This window comes from Meleagris gallopavo, chromosome 2, assembly GCF_000146605.3.
Source record: "Meleagris gallopavo isolate NT-WF06-2002-E0010 breed Aviagen turkey brand Nicholas breeding stock chromosome 2, Turkey_5.1, whole genome shotgun sequence".
Lineage (NCBI taxonomy): Eukaryota > Metazoa > Chordata > Aves > Galliformes > Phasianidae > Meleagris > Meleagris gallopavo.
Genome location: NC_015012.2, coordinates 12669046 through 12676220, shown reverse-complemented (window position 1 = coordinate 12676220; position 7175 = coordinate 12669046).

Here is a 7175-nt window from a genome sequence, read left to right as displayed (position 1 = left end):
TCACATGAGTGTTTACAGATTTTGGCAACACAGAAGAACATATCTTATCTTTATGTACATACATCTAGTCAGAGATATCTAGTGAAAACAAATGGAAGAGGGAAAGATTGAGACAGAGATATTAATCCCACCTTTCTGCGAATGCTCGTTATGGCTTTTTCCAAGAATAAGTTCTGTAATGTTTTTTTTACCCACAATTCAATGTGTTATCAGACAGATGTGAAGCAAGCTTGTGTTTACTTAAGTATTAGTTTCCTGATCCCAAAACTTTATGGAATTCATATATACTATAGATCAGCTGTAAATAGAGGCAAATTGTGATCTGCACAGCATAATCCCACAAACAACAAACAGATCCTCCTCCGTAAGAGGGTCTGTAGGAATAGAAACAATTTTTTGTGACTCTGAGTGCTTTAATGGGCCTTGATTGCCCTAACATAGATCCACCTGGGGCCAACAGCACCTGAGGGCCCCCATCTACACACTCTCCCTGTTAGTCTGTTGATGTATTTAACATGGCTTTGGTACCCAATCTTTATGGAAGTTGTATTGAAGCTGTCTATCTTACTAATGCTGAAGCTTGATGTGCTGTTTAGAGACTCATGTTTACTTGCTACTCTGTTGATGTAGCCCTAGAATGGGGAGTTAATATTTCAAGGTATGCATCATGCAAGGAGACTGGTTTGTGAGGCAAACTGTTTACCTGCTATCCTGGGATACCTTACAGGTTACAAGAAGATCACCACAAAGTTCTGTCTTTTCTCTATTAGTTTTCTTCTCCTTAATTAAATGGGGAAAATAGTTACGTGGCAAACAGGAGGGTCAGATTGAGGATCTACTGTGCATCAATGCCCTAATCTATATGCTATCTGACTGACAGGAATGTTGGGGAGGGGTGTCAAGCTGAAAGACAGTTTAAGATATCCCAAGACTTGTTTCTTCCTTTGACACTGTAATGAACATTATGGTGTTAGAGATGTCAGGAAGGCATCTGGGATGAGATGCATTTGTAAGACTTGTCATACATCTTGTGATCATGTCCATAATTGTAAATAATGACTTGGCAGTGCTTGATGCACTGTTAAAATGGGCATGAGAACAAGATGTGCAAACTGCAGGCTGCTGTATGTGTCTGTCAAGTGCTTGCACAAGCACATGATCATATCTGTTTAAAACCAAACTGACTGTTTTGCTCTCTGTGTGCTTCTACATTTGAAACCATCTTCATATAAGGAAACTCAGGTAAGACTGTGCAGTTTTTGTTTCTTCTTCACATATACATTTCCTTTTCCTTCCTGACATCAGAAAGGCCACCTCTGGTGAAGTTAGAATCCAGTGAGGTCTGAATGTTACTTCATAAAAAGGTCAGTTCTGGCAGTGAGATTTAGGTGTTTTTATCAGTCCAACTCAGAAAGAACTGGAAGGAGCAAATGTGAATTCTGAGAATACATATATGTGTGTGCTCACTGTGTGGGGGCAATTATTTCAATCTAGGTCATTTCTAAATGAGACAAAATGCTCACTTTGTGTCAAGTCTTCAAAAGACTTCAGCTTTCAGCATCTTCCAGGGGACTAGCTAGATCAGAGAGGTAGTTTAGCTGCGTGTGGAGTAAAGACCATGTTGGTTTTCAGCTGACTCTATGTGGCTTGGATTATTCTGTCTTTTGCAGCTAACTGTAAGGACAGTTTAAGTTTACATTCTCCCTTCTTCTTATGTCTGCTACTTCATTTATTTTTTTCTGTGATGAGGGCTAGCAATTTACCTATCTTGCTTTTGTGTACCTTCGTTTTTCTCCCTCATTTAGGTCATTTTCATACAGACCACTTGCCACACTTCACAGTATTGTTCAGACATACCAAGCCTTCATCAGGGAGACTACAGAACCAATAGTTCCAGCATGGCATAACTAAAGGAAAGAGCCTTTGTAGTCATGAGGAGGATTTGTCACCAGCTCTTAGCAATGACTAAAAAAAAATAAAGCAACCCCTCCTTACATAACCATATGGTTATGTTTCCTGCTCAGCTCCTGATTGTTGTAGCCACCTACGGGTCAGAAATGAGGAACAATTGGAGGATAGCATGAAGTAGTGTGCACAGAGCTCTGTGCTCGTTTTGTCTTAAATGTAGCCAAAAGGGAATATTTTAAAACCTCTGTAAATTTCTTCAACTTTCCTTCTCAATGGCAGAAAAAAATACTTTGACACTATCATGCCTCTTATGAAGAAAAAAGTAAACTTCAGGTCTCTAATAAAGCCTAAATATTTTCAGGTGGTGGTTATTTTTCTACATATTGAGATTACACGCATGATTAACAACTGATAAGTGATTAAATTGATTAATGACTGAAACTAGTAGTTTAAGTGGTAAGAGGGGGATGATACACTAGGGCTATATTCTCTAGGAATGAGCAAACACCTACGGACAACAGCAGAACCAAAACTAAACAGCTGTTTTGTATAACCCTCTTGAATTTCAATCAAATTTTATGAAATTGTTTTCTCTATTTGGAACAACAGCTCAGTTATCTACAAGACCCAATATATTCTGCTCACGAGAGAATGAATGGTGGGAGTTTTAGCAAGAATATTTAATTTTCAAGGGATACTGATTACAATTTGGTGAGAAGTTTTCCCTTCTAGTCCCTCCTTTATCTCAGTCCTGACAGCAGACTATTAAATTATATTTCCAGGATGATATGTGGAGATACTGATTATTTTGCTCTAAGACCACACTCAAAATTGCACTGAAATTGGATGCTGTATGGGAACCATCATAATCAAGATTTCACCACTGAATTTTGCAGAAGGTCACGTTGCATCTTGTCTAGGGCTTTCAAAATTAAAAATCTATTTATATATGAATTTTAAATCAAAGCACAAACATTCTGCTCTTTGATTTAAAGCGCTTACATTTCTCTCTTCACCTCAAACATGGACTGTGTTCAATGTTCTCATTTAAATGTACACCAGCATAAGTCTTGGGAAAGATGCTTTCTTCGGCAACCAAATAGGCACTCTGTTCATGCTGCTTGATTTGTGACATAAGAGACCAGATAAGACATGAGAATTGCAAACTGTTGAATTGTTGGCATTGTAAGCCCTCCCTAGAGAGAAACCAAGGCAAGATGTAAGTCCTGAGCTTTCCAGCAGTATGTGTTGCTGTAGACAGTCTTTTCATTTGAGTTCCCTCTCTTCTTTGCCTCAGGAGTTTTCCAGTTGGGTTAGGCAGTACCGTGTATTTCTGCATGTATGGGGTTTCACTCTGCAGATTTTTGCCTATTCAGGCTGCAGTGCTCATGCAAAATTTTTACAAAGAATAATGTCTGCTGTTAAATATCAGAGGGCAAAAATCTAGGGAAAAAAGAGAGCAAATTCAGAATTTTTCCAGTGGATTTGTGTCTAAGGAGCACTGACATCACTTACTAATTTTGCTTTTCAGATAAATATCATTCCAACTCCAGATGCAAGCCAGTTTGCAAGCAAATTTGATGCTAAATGGGATTTTCTTGTGCATTGCAAAAAAGCCTGTGAAACGTCTGTGGTTATAAAACCAAGGTGCTTCATTTCATTTGGAAATTCTGAAGAGTGGCGTGCTGAATGTTCTCCAGGTGTTGCAGTCTTGAGAAACAATTCCACTAACTGTTAATTTATAGCACTCATTAGCCTGGAGGTAGCAGGGGAAAGGGCGGAGTCTGTCACCGTTCCTGTAGCTCAGTAGCATTTTTTGGCATGTAAGGATGCATCAGCAATGGCTTGAGTCCTACTCAGTCCTTGTAACATTGCAGTCTCTGGGTTGCTAGTTTTTCCAATACAAATAATAGATGTAATCATGGTGCTCGGATCTTTTCTGGGGAATTTTAGAAGCTTCGATCAAAATTTGCAGATATGAGCGCCTTCAGCACTGCTTACTGCAGCAGTGTGCGAATCATTATTCTGGAATCTCCAGAAACTGGGTCTTCTGTCTTGATTACTTCCTCCATTCAAATACTCGCACCTTACATTCTTTGGTGATAAATTTTCTTCTGCTTATAGTTTAGAAACCTGTAATAAAGTGATCTTGTCTGTAGTCCAGAGACATCCCTATTCCACGGAAACAATATGAAGAGCTCTTGTACTTAGGGTTCCTCTACTGATGTTGCTTTCTTTTCTATCAAGCTCATAGAATTTGGTATCTTCGCAGCATACTGGATGGCAGATAGAAAACACTAGTTAATGCTTAACCAAGGTACTTTTCTGATTCAGTGGATGTTCAGTTACTTAAATCCAATGATATGTTACATTAGCAGAAATATATATTTATATTTGTATGTGAATGTGTAGAGACATTGTGTTCAGCAGAAGGGCTCTTTGGGTCAGTGGAGAGGAAAGCCTACTCTTTATATGTCTGGCAAACTTCCATAAATGGCTCACCCTGACTGGATAAGATTTGTTATTTGTAGAGTGGTGGCTGCCTGGAGAAATGCTGTAGCAGCAAGCTTTGCCTGTGTGTCTAGCAGCAGCCTTTATTAATTGCAGCAGTGGGTGGAAAATGCATTAGCCTCATATATTACTACTGGGGGGTTGACAGCATCCATTCTCACAGGATTTCTATATGCTCCATATTTCTACGTGGAATAATCTTCAAACTCGTCTTTTTCCATTTTTTTTTCCTCTTGAGACATGGCCTATGGCACTCTCATTTCCTGCATCTTTTGCCAGTGCAGGTAGGGGTTGGGAGAACTCTGCTACCTGCCCAAGGTTTTTCATGATGCCACAAGCTGGGGTGCAGGTTGCTTTTCAGTAGTCATTTAGCAGCTGCCCTTTTGGCTGGTTTCAGGAAAAAAGAAGGAAAGGGAGAGAAAATGAGAATTACCAGTAAAAGGAAAATAACATTATTCTCCCTTGAATAGGGATAGGATAGTTCCTATCCATTCTCCGTCTTACCTTCCATTGAGATATCTGGAAAACTCCCTCTGTTTCAGTGCTGCCTGAGCAATTCTAGAAGTGACTTCTCACTGAAGATACAGGAAACAGCATAACCTGCCAGTGCCTTTCTTAAATAGCTGCCTATGTATGTCCTCAGCAGAAACGTTGGCGGCTAACATGTGCTAACATTTTCCTGGGTGCTGCCAATGTGAGTATGCAGGTGATACTTCAGTGGGTAGGGAGAGGTGGCGGAAGGAATAATGTAAAGAAATAATTCTGGCAGCCCTAGCTGGCTATGTCATGAAGTAAGTCTGCTGCTCCAGCAGAGCTCATCTGGATGGATGGGAACCATCCTTAGAATAGCAAAGCTCAGCACTAACTTCCCCAGGAAAAAGTTGTTCATGCTGTGTACCTGTGAGGCATTTATTAAGCATTACTCTATGTAGAGCATCCTGCTGTCTGGCACTACTAGTAACAGGGAAATATTGACTTAGAAATGATGTGGATAAGATCACGCCCTGCTGGTTTTGAAGGCAAAAATGTCCTCTGCCCTGTGCAAGCCTACGAATAGGGTGTTTTGATAAGTATAGCTGAGCCTCTATGGCCTTTGAAGACAAGGATCTGCATTTTTCTTCATTATTTCTGAAAGCACACAGGGAAAGCACCAGAAGTCACAAAACATGCAAAGCCAAAGAAACTTTGCCTCTGTTTTTGGCATCTCTTAAGCCTGTCACAAGCTTGTGACCACCGGCATTCTTCTGTAAGAGTGGATGGAAACTGTGCTTGTGAGAGATAAATCCTAACTTCTGTCTACCCACAATCTAAAAGGCTTCTAGATTTTCTTATTTGGAGGGGGGGAAATATGGAAGCTCCTAAGTCTTCAAAATAAATGTTGGAATCTTATCACTTCCTAAATTCCGGATGTGTCCTGTGAGGGCTCCTGTACATGGGGTGGTGAGTGACAGTAATAAGTCAGAGTAAATGCACGCAAAATATGCTTAACTTGAAAACAAATCCTTGCACTACAGACGTTGGACTGTGATAAGAACAAATTTGGGAACACTGGTAAAGAAACCCCATGTTCATGTCAGCAAGCATTTGGGATGGTTTGCAAAACATTAGTTTGTAACTTGACCCTCCGAAGTAATATTTAACATTTCTACTTCCCATGGTGCCATGTGCCATTTCTTAGCATAGAAAATTTGACTCTTATCTTCAGAGGCTTAATCAGGAATTTGGTTTAAGAGAAGCCTGTGCAGGTTCTCCTGCCAGCATTACTCTCTTTGTTTTATGAGTGCATGAGACGGCCTATATGTCTTCATATGGGCTGTTTACAGCATGACCGCAAAGATAAGTGGAACACGGTTAAGCTGCTAAATTCCAGTATTCCCTCATTGCACAGGAAGTCATGAACTCTACTGAAGAAAATAAATTGGAAAGAAATGTGATATGTAGTACATCACCTCTCATAAGGGCATATCATAATTTCAAGAAATATTGTCCATTATGAGTTTCTACGGAACTGCCTCAGTTCATGAAAACTGAACTGAAATTTTGAGTCATTCTATAAATGCTATCTGAAACAAAATGTCTCTCTTTTAAATATTTATGATTTGTCTCTTTTGGTTTCAGAGAAGTAAAAATGTTATTTCATGAAATTCAGACTTAATGCATGTTAAAAAAAGCTAACAAAGAAAAACACTCCTCTGAACTGAATTTTTTTTTTTAGCATTTCTCTCCTCCAGTTCTGGGAGAGGAAATTCTGTAAACCAAATGTGAACTCAGGAAAGGGAGGTACTAGCAAACTTGCTGTGCCAAAGGCAAACACAAAAGGTAAAATATAGCATCATCCAGAAGACTCCCCTCGGTCACACATCTTCACTGAAAGCCAAAGCTCTCATCTAGATTATGGGTGTTTAATGCAGTGCAGAACTCTGTTACCAAAGAACAAAAATTACTGAGAGTTTTTACAGATGAGCCTTCTAAAAAGCAGCTAATATGAAATGCTCTTTTTGTATCAAAGCATCAATGGGTGGGGTGTTTCCTTTGCGTTTTCACAGATAAAGTATTTGTTTCTTACAGTGACTCACTCAGAGATTAGCATTTAAAGAACTGAGCCAAGGTGGAAGATTTTTTTCTTCCTTTTCTAATTCATCTGCTAAACATGTTTACTTCTGGTCAGCTTACATATTTACATATTGAGTAGCATTTACTGTACATTATTACTATATTTTGCCTTTTTTTTTCTTTTTTCTTTTTCTTTTTTTCTT